Genomic DNA, 17,088 nt, shown 5'->3' with positions numbered 1-17,088 from the left:
AAATACTAGATAAACAACATTAGGAGTAAATTGTTTGTTAAACATCATCAAAACAAGAAGGCCGACAATCTCTCCATTTTTGATGATGACAAACAATTTACAAAAAGGATATATGCATAAAAGGAAATGAATATATAAATTATAATTCACATGCATATAAACAAGAAAGAATATACTCACAATATTTCTCCCCATTTGACAACATCAAAAAGGGGACAAAGGGATGAGGAGAGCGAAAGCTCCCCCTATCAGTACGCATGGGTGAGTATACCACATAGAAAGATATATGGATTGCTCCCCCTATCAAAATACCTTAATGAATATATGCAATGAATGCTAAGACATACATATGTGAGCAAGCAAGAAACATGATAAACACAACTCACATACAAAAAGACAATGAGAACACATATAAATATATCAAAATGAAAATAGTGTCTCATTAACACAAAAAAAAATATAAAAGCCATATAAAAGAATAGATTTATGAAAACAAAAGAAGAGGAACATGAGAATCATGCAAAAAGTTTTCAAATAAAAACGAATCAACCAAAAGAAATCATAAATCAAAGTTTATATTCAAAAACGATGTTTGATCAATAAAGAGAATTTTCTTTGTAGAACTTGATCAAAGCACTTATAGAATACATTATAAAGCATATATGAAATCTGAATCATCTATTTGTGCTATATAATTAATTCAAAAGAACAAATCAAAACAAAATTTTCATAGTTCAAAAATAAGATTACAAATCATACAAGAATCATGAACTATGGAAAAAATCATCTTTAAAAGTATAAAGCCAAATCATCATTGATTTTCAAAAATCAAGAGAGGCAACTATATCTAGATCTTGAGCTAGTAACAATCCATATAAACATTTAAGCATCTGGTACACATGATTTGGGAATAAACTCCCAATAGATCCGGAGGGTTATATAAACACAAACCTCTGAAGAAGATTTAAACTAATAATCATGAAAACAAAAGAATTAATCAAGAAAAAATTGTTTTCATAACCAAAAGATTTTTAAGACATAATTCTCAAAACCAAGAAAAGGAAAAATAAGAACACTAAAATTCTTGATTTAAAAGTTAAATTTGTTTTGGTACCCAAGAATTCTTGGTACCAAAAGATTTAGGGACATGACCCCTATCATTTAAGCTCAAAGCCCAAGGGTTATGAACCCGTTTAGACACATGTGGTGTACTAACACGGTCAAAACAAAAATTACTCAAATAACCCTTCCGATTACAATAAGTACAATGAAAAGGAAACATTTGCTTATGTTGACCAAACGGTTGTGCACAGGACTCATTTGCAAAAATAGATTGTTCTTTAAAATTATTTTGCAAATGGGAAACTCTCTTCAAATCAAAATAAAACTTGGTTAAATGACCAAATCTACCACAATGATCACACTAAAACTTTTGTGGTCTTTTAAAATCATTTGGCAAAAGTGAAGTCTTTTTCAAATCATAGCAAAATTTTGCCAAATGTCCAAAACGTCCACAAAGATCACATTTGAACACATTAGCATGTTTATGATGTGCATGATAAGCATATGCATATGTATGTGATGAAGAAGCTACATGAGATACACAATGAGCATTAGCATTGTTATGTTTGTGTGCATCATAGCAAAATCTAGCAAGATGGCCTTTACGACCGCAAATTGTGCATTTATAGACTTTGCTATATATGTGAGCATGATGAGTGGATGATTTTGATTTAGACTTGACACACATATTCACAAGCTTCTTATGGTTGTTAATACATGTATTAAGAGTTGAATCTAAAGAAAAAATACGGTTTTTTAATATTGTTCAACTCATCATTAGGTATATTAGCATTAACTTTAGAAGTAGAACATAAATAATTATTTATAAAAGAAGCAGTATTATTTTTTATGTTCTCTACTTCTAACATGACATTATCTTTTTCATGAGTTAAACTAGCAACATTTAAAGTTAAAGAAACATGATCCAATTTTAATTTTTTATTGTTTTTTTTAAGGATCATATTTTTATTAGAAATAGTTTCAAACTTAGATGCTAACAACTCATGATCGGATTTCAAATCTTCATGCTTGCTTTGTAAATCAATAAAATCTTTATGTAATTTGTTATAGGCAAGCAATAATTTTTTACTAGTACAAGCAAGTTCATCACTAGATAAAATATTAGTGGTTTCGAACTCGCAAACCTCACTAGGGCTATCGCCTAGTGGCCGTGTGCATGATGCTCCATATAAACTTGAAGCTGAATCCTCCAAATCTTGTCGGATTGCCTCCAAGTCCCCTTGATGTGCTTCAATAAATTTTTATAAGGTGTAAGCACTATCAAAATGAACAAACTTGTTAGGCATAGATGAATCAAGAGAATTTAGCAAATATTCTAACAAAGTATTAATCATTGTAAACATACGATGATCATTTTTATTCCACCTGGATTTCTCCGAAGTGGGCATAATATAATCATCATCTATAATTTTTTATAAATCAAAATGTTTAGATTGAACAAAGAGTTTAAATCTAACAGACCATTGGGCATAGGGAAAATTATCTAAGCGAGGAGCAACATTAATGGCATAACCTAAATAAGGTGCATCATTCAAATCCATAATGTATATATGCAAGCAAGATACAAAAATCAAAAATTGGATTAGCACAAAAAGATAACTTGGATCTTTAACTCAAGGCGATTAGACCTTAAATCAAAGAGCACCAAGCTCTGATACCAATTATTAGACCCTAGAGAGGGGGAGGTAGTGATTAGGGTCTTATGCTAATCTAATCTGATTTTATGCTAATTAAAAACTATTAACAAGTTATCCTAGCAAGTATGAAATATAACATGATATGTGAGCTAGGATAAGTAATTATGAATAATGAGTTATATCCTATATGATAAAAATATATGCAAGGATATATAAACTAATACAAGGGTGATATAATCAAACTACAAATGTGATAGGGTAAAATATACAAGAGTAAAGGCAACTGGCGATATAAGATAAATCCATAAGCAAATACGCCAATGACAAACTCAAACGCACTCAAATGATCACGGAGTTCGGACCTTCCATCCTACGTCTCCGCTCCTCATTCCCTGGAAGAAATCCACTATCACAACCGGGTTTTTTACGCTCACCCGAATAACGTTTACACCTCACAATATCAGTTTTTAATGCTCACCGATCAACGTTCACAAACACTCATAATGTCGGTTTTCAACGTTCACCGATCAACGTCTATACTCCTCACACTCGGTTTTCTAGCTCACCGAAAACTTTACAATCTCACAATATAACAAATGATTTGTTCTCTACAATAGATAAGAACTCAATGTAAACTCACTCTCAATTGTTACAACTCTCACCAACCCAATTATATTATGTATGAAAATACAATAAGCTCAATGTGGGTGTGTGTAACACAGAGGTAAATCAAATCTAAACTTAATACAAAACTAGCTTTAATAAAATAATAAACAAGCAAATAGATATAAAGCTAGAAAATAGAGTTTAGAAAACTTCTCAATAGATCAAGAGATTGAAGGATGATGGTTGGATGCTCAAGCACCAATAGGATCTCCTCAAGCTCTTGTGAAATTGATTTCACAAACCCAAAACTCTCAAATACTTAAAAGCTTCTTAAACACACTTAAACAACACTTAAACCCTTATTAAAACTTTGTTAAAAATATTTTTTGGATGTTTATAAGTGTTGAGGGATGATGGGTATTTATAAGAACTCAAGACAACAACCCAAAGCCAAAGAAAAAGCCAAAGAAAAGGCCAAAAAACGAGGAAAATCCCCAAAAAATCGGAAGCAGGGGAAATAGAGCCGTTATGCTACAGTAACTTTTGCAGTCGACCGTGGGTACTGTAGCAGTCTGGCAGATCTGATTTTTCTGTGTCTCTGGCTTTGTAAAATCAATTAAAATAGTAAATTAATTCAAAAAATCATGAAATTTTTAGAAAAGGTTCTAGACATGAAGATAAACATGTTAGAGAAAGAATTTCTGACATATCACTTCCCAGTTGAGAGAAATAACTGTTTGAATACAGATATATAGTTTCTAAAAAAACTGCAGAAAATATGGTTTTGTAAATTCAATTGAAAATAACAAAACAACTCCAAAAATAGTAAAACTTGGGGAAATGTTTATATATATGATGATAAACATGTAAACAAAGAAATTTTTCAAATCACATTTCCCAATTGTGAAAACACATCAGTTTTACAAAAACATGCACGAACATGTACACGAACATGAGCTAATTAAAAACTTGATTTTGTAAATTCAAATAAACATAACAAATTATTTCCAAAATTGATAAAACTTTGAAAAACATTTATAAACATGAAATTGAACATGTTAGAAAAATAATTTCTCAAATTAAGTTTCCTATTTGTAAAAACTCATGTATTTTGCAAGTGTGTCCAAAACATGAAAATGTGATATACATGAAATTTGATGTTTTGACATAAACAATATTTTGAAACCCTATAAAATGATTTTATAGACTTAATAAAATATGTATACAATAATTATTAAGTCCATAAACTAAAATTTATGTATATATATAACTATATATATAAAAACAAAATATGTGTGTGTATATATGATTGAGCTTAAAGTACTAACACACATAATATAAAACCTAAACTAAATATACCCAAGCTTGATTGATCTTTGATATAGCTCAACTTGGTACACTTGCGGATGAAGTTAGAACTTGGATCTTCAATTTAAATTGCATAGGCTTCACTCCACAATTCCGCCAACCTCCATTGGATATGATCGTGAATGCATAATTCTATCCATCCTCCAACATATTGTTTGCCTAGAATAAATACGAAAACACAAATACTAGACAAACAACATTAGGAGTAAATTGTTTGTTAAACATCATCAAAACAAAAAGGTCAATAGGTGGAGCCCATGCAGAGTCGGTGGCAGACTAGAGGATCACTGAGGAGGAAAGGGGGTGAGGAAGGAGAAGGAGACGAGGAAGATGATCGCTGGTGGATCCTATGCAGAGTCGGTGACAGACTGGAGGATCGCCAATGAGGAAGGAGGAAAGAGGATAAGGGAGGAGAGGATGAGTGAGGAGAAGGAGAAGAGCATGAATAAAGAGAAGGAGAAGGAAAAGAGTGGTAAAATTGGATTTTAAGGTCAAATATGGGCTAATCATGAGCTCGAGGGGCTGAGCCACATTTTTTTCAAATTTTGGAGGCTACAATACATTGCAAAAAGTATGAGGGGTTGGGGCACATTGAGTTTTAAAATTTGGGGCCTTGACACAATTTTTTTTAATTTTATATGCTTTATGTAATTATCTATACTTCTATATCTATTTATCAATATCTATCGGGTATGGTTACTGTACACACAATATATAACTTAGTTACACATACATGTAAAAATGCACGTTTAACCAACGATATTAATGATCACCACCATTCATTGCGATCAATGCACTCAAACTATATGGAAACCAAAAATCACTTGGATTCAACATTCTAGTTAATTCATCAACGACCTAGAAATGAACGGTCTGTAATTGCCTCATATGCTGGTTATTTTAAATTTCTTGAATTATAGAATAGAAATTTTCAAACTACATGATTTTTTATCCAAATACACTTGATGACATGTAAATAATAATGAATGGTGCAGATCTTTCATATCAGTAGATGTTGATGTTAGTTATCAAATAGAGGGTTTATCTTAGAGTTATGAGAGTGTTTAGGGTCCTCAAACATCTTCAGATGACTAGTTCTAGAGCCCGCTACTCTTCCTTACACATAAAAAACTCGTGAGAGCTACCTGCTGTCAATGAAGCACCACCTTTTATACCAATTCACTTTTATTTAGTGAAATTGACCCAATTTCGACCATATCGATATCATGGTCAGAAACTGGGTCGTTTAAAAAAGTAAAGTTCTAATTAGTTGGGGTTGATAAACCCGACTACTTAGAACTCAATTCCAATTGCCAGGGGGATTAACAAACACAGGTAAAATAGGTTAACACCAAACTAGTCAGGTTTGCCAACGGAGACTAAAATTTTCTGGGTTGCCAACCCTGCTTATTTGGCAGAAAGTGCCAGCAAACACCCCCCTCGTTTGTGGAATGGCCTAAGTTATGAGATAGTCAAGGTTTCTAACCCTGACAAAAATGGTCGGGTTTGGCAACCTTAACCATTTGCCAGAGAGCACCTAGCTCCCCTTCTTATTGGAACATCTCTTCTCGACCAAAATTATTGGGTTTGGCACAAACTCTCCTGTTACACATATATCTATCCATAATTAATTTCAATCAAAAATAAACACATATTTTTTAATCTATATTACACCTATAACCAATTTCAAACACAAACAAACATGTAATTGACTTACTAAAATTCCAATTGTAAACATTTAGTCCAATTAGCATTTCAAATGTAAACATCATAAAAACAAGCAATATTGAAATTAAGCAAATAGTAAGAACTCTCTTCCCTCTCCTTCTCCCTCTCCCTCACCCTCTTCTTCCTTTCCCTCTCCCATGTTCCGCTTCAACATGAGCTTGGATGATCTCATCATCCGGTTGTATGTGAATTTGTGAATGCATGACATACTCCTCGATTTAAACCTACTGTGAACATCAGGCTTTGTCATGTGCACGACTTGAACCTAGCCTAATGTGTCCTTGCAACCGTCGACACTCATACCCTATGGGTCGTTCTTGACGTCCATCATAATTTGCATGATGCGTCTTTCTAAGAGCGGGCTGAATCTTTCCTATGATGCGAACAAATGCATTCTTCGCTCCTTGCTCGATAGTCGATCTTAATGCATCATGTGCAATAGAAGCAATGTCATCGAGTACTTCTACCTACAAGATAACAACCAAAAGAAGATTATTAGAAAAATAACGATAATAAAAATAATAATCACAAAATAAGTGTATATTGTGCCTATCTACTTACCAACTCTCTCTCAATTGGACCCCTCGACATGTACACAGAAGGTGCTTTGTTCTCCAATATATCCATTGGCGAGTAATCTCCTAATACCAATATATGTACACACCTAGGTCTGGTGCATCACCTCTCTCCATCACTATAGCATCCCCTCTCAACTCCCAATTCTCACTGTAAGATTGACGAATTATCTCCCAATTTTGATGATGTGTTCTTTTTCAGGTATCTCACTCTATTCTTTTTACATGATCTAGAATATCTTGTTTTAATCCAAATTGTCGAAACACATGATCAGGCACATGAATTTCTACAATCTCAAAGCGTATAATCAGTAACAATACGCCACATATCTTGACCATCTCTAAAAATATCTAGTAGTGAAGCTAAAACCTGTTTATAGGGCATCCACTTAACCTATAAAAAATATTACAAAAAATTACATATCAATAACATATGATATATTGCTTGAATATAGTTAGATATTATGATTTATACCTATTCATTCTCCATTTGATCAAGCTCGTTCCTATAAAATTTTTCATGACCCTTTGGGGAGCTTTTCCAATATCTAGAAACATTCTATCTATTTGATATATAAAGGCTTGGTATAGATTGAAATAAATATATCAAATTATATGTAATCATAAATATTAGAAACAAATATTAAAAACTCATATACCTACATCCTAATAGAATCTAACTATCGAGAAGTCAAGCCTCCTTCAAATATGGTGTTCCAATATGTCATCACTCCCATGATCATAATTGCAATAAAGTGATGCAACCTTTGAATTCCTTATTTTCCATGAATGCCACTTTTGTCATCTTCCTATAGAGATAAGCTACCACTGCACTCCCTCAAGATAATTCTCCACACTCCTCAAGATCCTCAAGAAGTGGCAACCATCTAACATGCACTGAATCCTTAGTTGAATCCGGAAATAGAATGATACCAATCATATGAAGTATGTACACACGGGCATATGTATTGATGATCTCATCTGTTGCATCTATCGGTACATTCATGTAATTATTATGTAACCACTTGAGCTTGATCTTACCACCCTTCATATTAGGAGCTTGACGCATAAATCTTTCACACTCTCCTATCCAGATGAAGTCGCCCGTACACGTAATAGTATTTCCATCTACTTTGAGGCCAATTATAACCCCCTACATCCTGCAGAGTCATAGTTGTCTCTCCTTGTAGCATGTGGAATGTATTTGTCTCGAGCCTTCATTGTTCAATTAATATCGTCAAGAGAGGCCAATCGAATCTTACCCATTTTAATTTTGAACATTCAAAAAACCCTGCTTGATGAACATAATAACGAACTTGTGGATCCATCAAACCCCAACTCGAAAATACAAGAGTATGATCAATAATAGTAATACCCAAGGCTTGCATATATATAAAATTTAAAATGATCATATAACAATAATAAGATAAAAAAATTTAAAATGATTAAAAATAATAAAAAATTTACATCTTGGTCGTATAGGACATCATATGTCAATGGTCCCACTTGCATACTATAAATGTCTGCACAAATAAAGCAAAATGTGTCAGTATTATGACATATGATAAATTGAATTAGAAGTAACCTACAGAATATGAGAGTATGCATTGAATTACAAATTTCATAGAATAAAATTATAAAATAAATAAATTGTACCCATTAATTGATATATATTCGGATTGGTAGGACAATGAGATCCATTATGGCCCGGTTGTCTACAATATCCACACCTATTTTGCTTTGGAACTCCTTCCCATCCTTCATCCATCGTACCTCTTATGCGTACTGATCGTAGACATCCGACTTGTCTCTTATAGTCAGGAGGTAACACATTCGGCTCTCTATAAGGTGGCCATTGACTACTATATACAATAGGATAGAAACACAGCTTGCATAAATTATTATAGTGACTTGATTGATACCACTCAGAAGTATATGTGCAGTGTGAAGTATCTGCACCCCTTGATTACCTAGAAGAAACCACTATGACATGCGAACATGATGCTTTTTGCAATTGTGGTATGTTGCAACTACATGCGCATTGTGTTCCTCATAAATTGACGGTATAATTATGACCGTATTTGTCTGTAGCTTACCATTCATCTTTAGCAAATCTAATAATTTTTGTTGATCTCGTCTGCATGACATGATACCCTATAATCTCTTCATTTTTTAGTGTTAACACCATCACCCACTTTGCTCCATCCTCTCGCTGTTTGACAAAATAGCTATTGAGTCGATAAAATGTTCTCACAACCAACATTTGTATGGGCATTGCTTGAGCTCCCTTAAGTACATTGTTAAGGCTTTTAGAACAATTAGTTGTCATCATACAAAATTGATTTCCTCCATCTTTACTTAGTGTCCACTGGTCAATATATTCACTTCCCAAACTACTCTCAATCCAGTCATGTGTAGCTTAAGATGTCCGCCTGATCTTTTCATTCTGTATTCATCAAACAAATTGCATCACAATGTGTGTGATTGCTTTTAACTTGCTTGAATTTGACTTTCTTTTTGATAGTGTAATCACGAATATCATCAACCAATTTGTCCTTAGTCTCGAACAAATCTTGAACTTTAAAAACAAAGTCCTCATCTCTTCTACCATTTAAACATTGGCCAATGTGAACATCTTGTGATGTGGAAGAATGAATCCACTCATCATCTTCAAACTCGTCGGGAGGTGGCTCTTTGGACTCAACATATTCATTATTAATGTAAGTTTCGTCAAGCCATCCCGGGTTTTCTTCAACGTCTTCAATCACAAACCGCATGCTATCAATTGGTGCACTATCTTATTCTTCAACTCTGGAATCATTGCTTCTTTCATCCTCTTCAATCGTCACCCCTCTTAACGGCCTTATATTTTGATAAGGGGCTTCGTTGTTCATGACACTTGACATTCCCCCAAATGAAGGTGCACTTAGGTATTAAGATTGAGTCTGCTCTATTTCACTCGAAGATTAAAGAAAACCGTTAGACTCAACTATCAAGTCTAATATGCGTGAGAACTCTCTTGGAGGTTTGATCATTTGGCCCAAACTAAATGGAAATAATTCTACCATTGGTTGCATTTTTGGTCAAATTGAATATAATACTCATATGATGATTATTTGAGATCTCAACCATGGACGTTTTGTCAAAAGTTATGGGCCAATTGCATATTACTTTCAGTTGGTACTCTCGTGAATCAATATCAATAACTCGGTGTAATTCTTTAATCAAGTCATAGTAACTACATGATTCCGAGATTATTAATGGTGTCGTTACCCCTCCAAAGGACATTGACATATTATTCATTCCTTAGTTTATTTTCTCATCCTAAGAAAAAGTAATAAAACCATATTGTTTGACCTCTAAAAAAAATTAGATTATATCATTGAAATGCAAAAAATTTAAAAAATATTATCAGGCCATTGAATAGGATAGGAGAACCCTAGATGCAAACAATCTCATAATTCATATATGCAGCGCAACAATCTCATAGTCATATAACTCTAATTTTAATCATAATTCATATACACAGCGCAACAATCTCATAATCATATAGCTCTAATTGTAATCAAGAACCCTAGATAAATAAATAAAAACCCTAAACCCCAAAATTAGCATTCTATGCCCTAGAATTTCAATTTCAATTAAAGCATACCACACACAAAGAATGTCAATTACCATAAAGATATCTAATTGATGTTAAAATTCAAACCCTAAAAATTGGATTTTGATGAAAACCCTAGATTTAAATGTTGAAGAAGAGAGAAAAACCCTATAATTTTAAATGTTAAAGAAGAGAGAAGGAAGATAAATTACCATATAGATATTCTACAAACTTTCTTGTTGAATTTTGGCTAAAAAATGGGATGGAGGGACTTGGATAGGCGGAGCTGGTGAGCGTGCGGACCACTTGGAGGTGGCCGGTGAGCGCGTGGGGCACTTGGAGATGGCTGATGAGCACACGGGCCACTTAGAGTTGGTCGATGATCGCGTGAGCCACTTGGAGGTGACTGATGAACGTGCAGGCCACTTGGAGGTGGCTGATGAGTGCACAGGCCACTTGGAGCTGGCCAATGAGCGCGCACGGGCTACTTGGAGATGACCAATGAGCGTGCGGGACACTTGGAGCTGGCCAATAAGCGTGCGGGACACTTAGAGCTGGTTGATGAGAACATGGGCCACCTGACGGTGGCCGGTGAGCGCGCGGGCCACTTGGTGGTGGCCGGTGAGTGTACAGGCCACTTGGAGTTGACTGGTGAGCGTGCGGGCCACTTAGAGGTGGCTGATGAGCATACGTGCCAGTTGGTGGTGGCCGATGAAAGCGTGCGGGGCACTTGGAGGTGGCCGGTGAGCGCGCGTTCCCTTGCTTTGCCGTTCTGGTGGTTTGTTGCTATGTCATCAATGGTTCGCCGATTCGTTTCATGCACTTGTCGGCATCAGATAATCCTACTTAACTCGGATAATGACGTTCATCGTGCTCTCTCCATTTTGAACTGCATGTGGGAACCTATAGGTAATTTTTGATGCCTACAACACGTAACTTCATGAAGAAATGTGGATACAACTTCTCACTCGAAGAAGGCCTTTGTTTTGGTCGAGATCCACAAGTTCCACCTCGTCCGACCTATGCCCGAAAGGAAAACCCAATAATTATTATGACTATAACAAGGGTCTAGGCTATGTCTCTTAATCCGATGATGAATGTTGCTGGCAAGTTATTGACTGATTAGCAAGTAAGGATGGATACTCATCCGATTCTTCAAACTGGGACTCTAACGTCAGCCTTGGAGAAATGTTCAAAGGCCTGATGTCAAATATGGCCATGGTCGATCCTGCCACAATAAAGGAAGACGATCGATTGCTAACTTGGGAAGATCATTGGATCCATCGCCCGAATATCCAATATGGCGATAGATTCGAACAAAGAGAACCTCCCACCGAAGACAATGTGGTACAGGTGAACATAGGCAATGAAGCGAATCCGAAGCCTATATTCGTCAGTTTTAGTTTTCCACCAGACAAGAAGGAAGAGTTGATTGCCCTTATATAGATGTTTTCACCTAGAATTACGAAGATATGCTAGGACTTGATCCAAACATGGCGATGTGTCGTCTCAACATCAAACCAGATGTCAAACCTGTCAAGCAACAACAAAGATAGTTTTGTCCACGAATTATGGAAGCGATCGAGTCTAAAGTTAAAAAGATGATCGACTCGGGTTTTATTAGGGAAAAGCAACATCTCGACTGGCTAGCAAATATTATACTGATCCTTAAAAAGAATAGGAAAATCAAGATCTGTATCGACTTTAGAGACCTGAACACCGCTTGCCTAAAGGACGATTTTCCTCTTCTGATCACGGATGTCATCATTGACAACACATGCGGGTTTGACAGAATGACTTTCATGGATGGATTCTTCGGTTATAATCAAATCAAGATGTACCCGAACAACGAAAATCATACCACATTCAGAACGCCCCTCGGCGTCTTCTGCTACACATTTATGCCATTCGGCTTGAAGAATGTAGGTGCCACATACCAACGGGTAATGATGAAGATTTTCCAAGAACACTTACGGAAGACCGTCGAGTGCTATGTTGATGACTTGGTCGTGAAAAGCCGTAGTAAAGATGACCACATTAAAGATTTGATGATGATGTTCGATCTCATGCGGAGTCACCAATTGAAGATGAACCCTACCAAGTCCTTTATGGGAATGTCCAATGATAAATTCTTCGGATTTGTTGTCACCACAAAGGGTATCCATATTGATCCCGATAAAGTAAAGGCGATACACAAATTTCAACTCCTGAGGAACCTTAAAGAACTCAGAGGATTGCAAGGGCGACTAGCTTACATCCGGTTGTTCATCTCAAACCTCTCCGAGAAATATCAACCATTCTCCAAGCTCAAGAAGAAGGGTGTGTCGTTCATTTGGGATGATACTTGTTAGAAGGCATTCTAGGATATCAAAGCATATCTATCAAATCCTCCCGTTCTCATTACACCAAAGTTAGGAAAACCGTTCTTGATTTATGTCAAGGTGACAAACCACTCTTTAAGTGCTTTACTCACACAAGAAGATGACAATGGTCACGAGTAGGCAATATATTACTTGAGTCAGACTCTGGTAGGCGCAGAATCTCGATATCCGATGATTGAGAAGAAGTATCTAGCCCTAGTATTCGCAATTCAGAAAATGCGTCACTACTTTACTCACATAAGATGATGACAACGGTCACGAGCAGGCAATATATTACCTGAATCAGACTCTGGTAGGCGTAGAATCTCGATAGCCAATGATTGAGAAGAAGTGTCTCGCCCTAGTATTCGCAATTCAGAAAATACAACACTACATGGTTGGACAGACAATCTATGTCATTTCCAATATCAACCCAGTCCGGGTATTCATGACGCAACCAACTTCCATGAATTAGTAGTTAGCGATATAGACCTTACTCTTGTCCTAATACGACCTGCACTTCAAGTAACAGAAATCAGTGAAAGGGCAAGCAATTTGTGATCTTCTAACGGCTAACCCTACGAGGGATACAACCGAATTATATGGAGATTTTCTGAATGAAACCCACAAAGTTAACACTACCTCCCACCAGCAGGTGTGGTAATTAAACTTCGACGGTGCTTCCCAAGCAACCAATGTGGCGAGCGCTCCCAGATGTTCGAAAATATCCTAAGGAGTTGGAGTCGTTCTAATTTCCTCGGAGAAATATATGATGCCTCGAGCCTATTCATTGGTCAAGCCGTGCTCCAACAACATAGTCGAATACAACGCATTTCTCATTGGACTCAGTTTTGCTAAAGAACTGGGGGTCGAGTATCTTGAAGCTTTTGGTGATTCTTAACTGATAGTCAACCAAGTTCGAGGAGAGTACGAAGTCAAAAATTAAGATCTGATCTCGTACCATCAGGCATCCATTAAGATGGCAGACTCATTAGAAAAATTCTTCATCGAGTACATCCCGCGTCTCCAGAACGCATACGCAGATGCACTGGTGATATTAGCAGTATCTCTGGCACAGCCTCCCGACACAGAACAATGGGTTACGATGAGAACTCACCAACTCTTTATACCAGACTACACCTTGGATATCAAAGGGGCGCATTCGGCTAGAATTAAACTCGAGCCTCGAGATTGGTGATTTTCTATTATCGACTATGTCTTGTATGGTATCTTGCTGGAAGACATAAAGAAAAGAGACTCGGTCCGACGAAGGGCACCAAGATTCTATTACAACACGGCGACTCAAACATTGTATTGTCGTGCATACGACAATTTACTACTCTGATGCCTGTTTGTGGGAAAATTAAAAGAAGAAAATTGAGAACAAAAATGCATTATTCTCTCTAACTGATTTAAATAAAGAATGATTACAACTTCCTCAATATAATTTCTTTCTAACTAACTTAGAAAAAGAAATTACACTTCTTATATCGGATTTCCTATTTACAAAAGAGAAGAAGATTGACAAAGATCCTCCCCTTTGTTTAAAACTGGTTCTTCACGGTAGCGATGAGATGCCTCCCTCGACGTTCGTATCGAGTTTGCTTCTCGTTGACGATCCGAATGTCTCACTTCACTGGAACGGTTGATGGAACTTGTGTGGCAAGTTTTAAGAATAACTCTTGACGAGTTTTAAAACTTAAAACGAGTTTAAACTCCATAACGGAGTTGATTTGAACCGAAAACCAGTTTTAAAGCCAAGTAGAAAATCCCCAAAGATCTCTGCTATTGAAGAACACTCCAAGCTCTTTGCTGATCTCTAGATCCGAGAATGCTCAATGATCCAAAGATTGTCAAGATTCGATCTGCCAAATAGATTTCTCCTGATCCTCAAAAAGCCAACCCCTAACTCAGTTGAGTTTGTTGAGATTTATAGGGAGATTAAGGGGTGTAACTGCTCCGTTACACCCCTTAATCTGCTCCTAAGTGGGGGAGTGATCCCCTTAAATCATGAAAAATGGTTTTGAAACCGTTCAACTCGTATTTGAATGAGTCAAATGTAAAATACATGTTTTGGCATGAATTATGCGTTCGAACATAGTGTTTGGAAGCTCGATCGAGTGTATGGAAGCTACGTTTGCATCATCTAGAAGCTGTGTTTGCAGCATCTAGAAGCTGCGTTTGCAGTAGTTTATAAGCTGCATTTGGTAGCACTTTGGCAGCTCGGAAGTTACGTTGAGCCACTCTTGGATGATCCGTTGGGCAGCCGATGGTGAGCTATGTTAAGCAACTCTTGGAAGCTGCGTTGGGCAGCCGATGGTGAGCTGCGTTAAGCAACTCTTGGAACGTGGCCATTTGGTTTCACTTCTAGAATGCAGAGATGAGTTTTGCATCTCTGAAGAGATCGTTGACTCGTGATCTCTTTTTTTAGACCGTTACAAAAATTAGTATTTTGTAATTTTTTCTTTAGCTCCTTAAAATGTAAGAGCCGTCAGATTGTAACTCTCATTGTTGATTTTGAAGACTGCTGAATCAGAGCTTTCATCGGTTGTCATGAAAGTCGTCGAATTGTAACTTTCTCGATCTACATGAAAAGCTTCTAATTGTTGCCTTTATTTGTTGATATGAAAGTCATTTGACTATAAGCTTCATTGTCGAGTTGTCGATGCAGAGGTTATCAAACTGTAACTTTCATCCTTTGTGTTTAATAAAGATTAGCTATCTGTAGTAATTTTTAGACAGCCTACAGAGCCCCCTCCAAAGTTTTTAAAAGTTCACAGTTGACTGGAATAAATTTTTGGAATATTTTGGATCCCCAAATTAGTTTGAGATATGTTGTTGAATGATGGTTTACTATATCTATTTTGAAGATATTGTGAACTTGGTTGGGATCTCCTTTGGTAAAGATTAAACTCACACTCTTGATGAACACGTAGAAGTAGTTAAGGTAGTTCTGATCTCCTTAAACCAAACAAGATAATTTTTGTGTCTTGATGACAATGAACTTAGTCAAACAAGCTAAAGCCCAAGTTATCATCGTTAGATCCATTAGTAGGATCAACTTTTTCCTCTTCTTTACTAACAGGAATAACAACATTCTCAGCCAATGCAACAAGGGCAATAGCAACAGTGAATTTGCTTGGATCCTTGAGATACTCCTTCAACTTGTATGAAGGTGTAAAAAGATTCTTGTAGGTATTGATGAACACCCAAGGCGCAGCTGCAAGAGTTGGATAAGACAAAGCCAAGGACAACGAAGCAACCATAGAAACACCAGGTGTAAACTTATCAATGAGGTCATCCTTAGTAAGGTTAACCACCTCCGGGCTGAAGACAGATTCATTATCATAAATAGAGAGAACCACATGCCTGTATGAGAAGGACCTTATCTTAAGTTTGGCAAGGAGGCCAGCCTCAGAGAAACCCACTTTGTCTCCTTTCTTGATCAGCTCAACTGGGGTAATGACTTCAACAATATCCTTGTTAATTTTAGTTGGAATGTTAAGCCATTTGAAAGGATGTGTTACGTGAAGGATCAAGCTCGATAGCGTTAGCGATATCAATTATAACCTGTCTATAATCATCCAAGAGGCTGCATAGCTTCTTGTTGTAAATTGGTTTCTTCTCAGCTTTCGTCACCTTGATGGCCATTGCTAACTTCTCTCCAAGTATATGAAGATGTATAATAGCCCTATTGGTTATGGCAAATTAGCGCATAAGTAGAACTTGTGTTCTTAAAATTGAAATGCAGGAGAAGACCCTGTGTCTTTGGAGTTGAAACGCAAGAGGAAGCCTTACGTTTTCTTTTTTTAATTATTCTGAGACACAACAATAAGCGTCTGAGAGTTCAACCGGTTTATTGTGAAGGCACAGATTGTGTTTGGGTAGAATTTTCTCCTCAAATATCGTTCTGATTTGACGGCTAACCGCTATCTATAAATAGACTATCAGGGTCACATCAAAAGTCATTTGACTTTCTGCTACTGTTCATCTTCTCCAGTGAGCCTAACGAAGATTTTCATTTCAATCTCCAGTTATTTCCGTTCATCTTCTTCACCAAGATTGAGATGGTTCCCAGGAAGAAAGTCGCTTCTAAATCGAGAGTCGTACTTTCTTAGGGTGCACTGTCG

General features: G+C 36.4%; 1 pseudogene; it reads right to left on the bottom strand.

The window, feature by feature from the left end:
* Nucleotides 15,964-16,609, bottom strand: LOC109838756 (annotated as a pseudogene).

This window comes from Asparagus officinalis, chromosome 4 (assembly GCF_001876935.1).
Source record: "Asparagus officinalis chromosome 4, Aspof.V1, whole genome shotgun sequence".
Classification (NCBI taxonomy): Eukaryota; Viridiplantae; Streptophyta; class Magnoliopsida; order Asparagales; family Asparagaceae; genus Asparagus; species Asparagus officinalis.
Note: the sequence above shows the minus strand (reverse complement) of the source record. Positions and strands in the feature narration are given on the sequence as shown.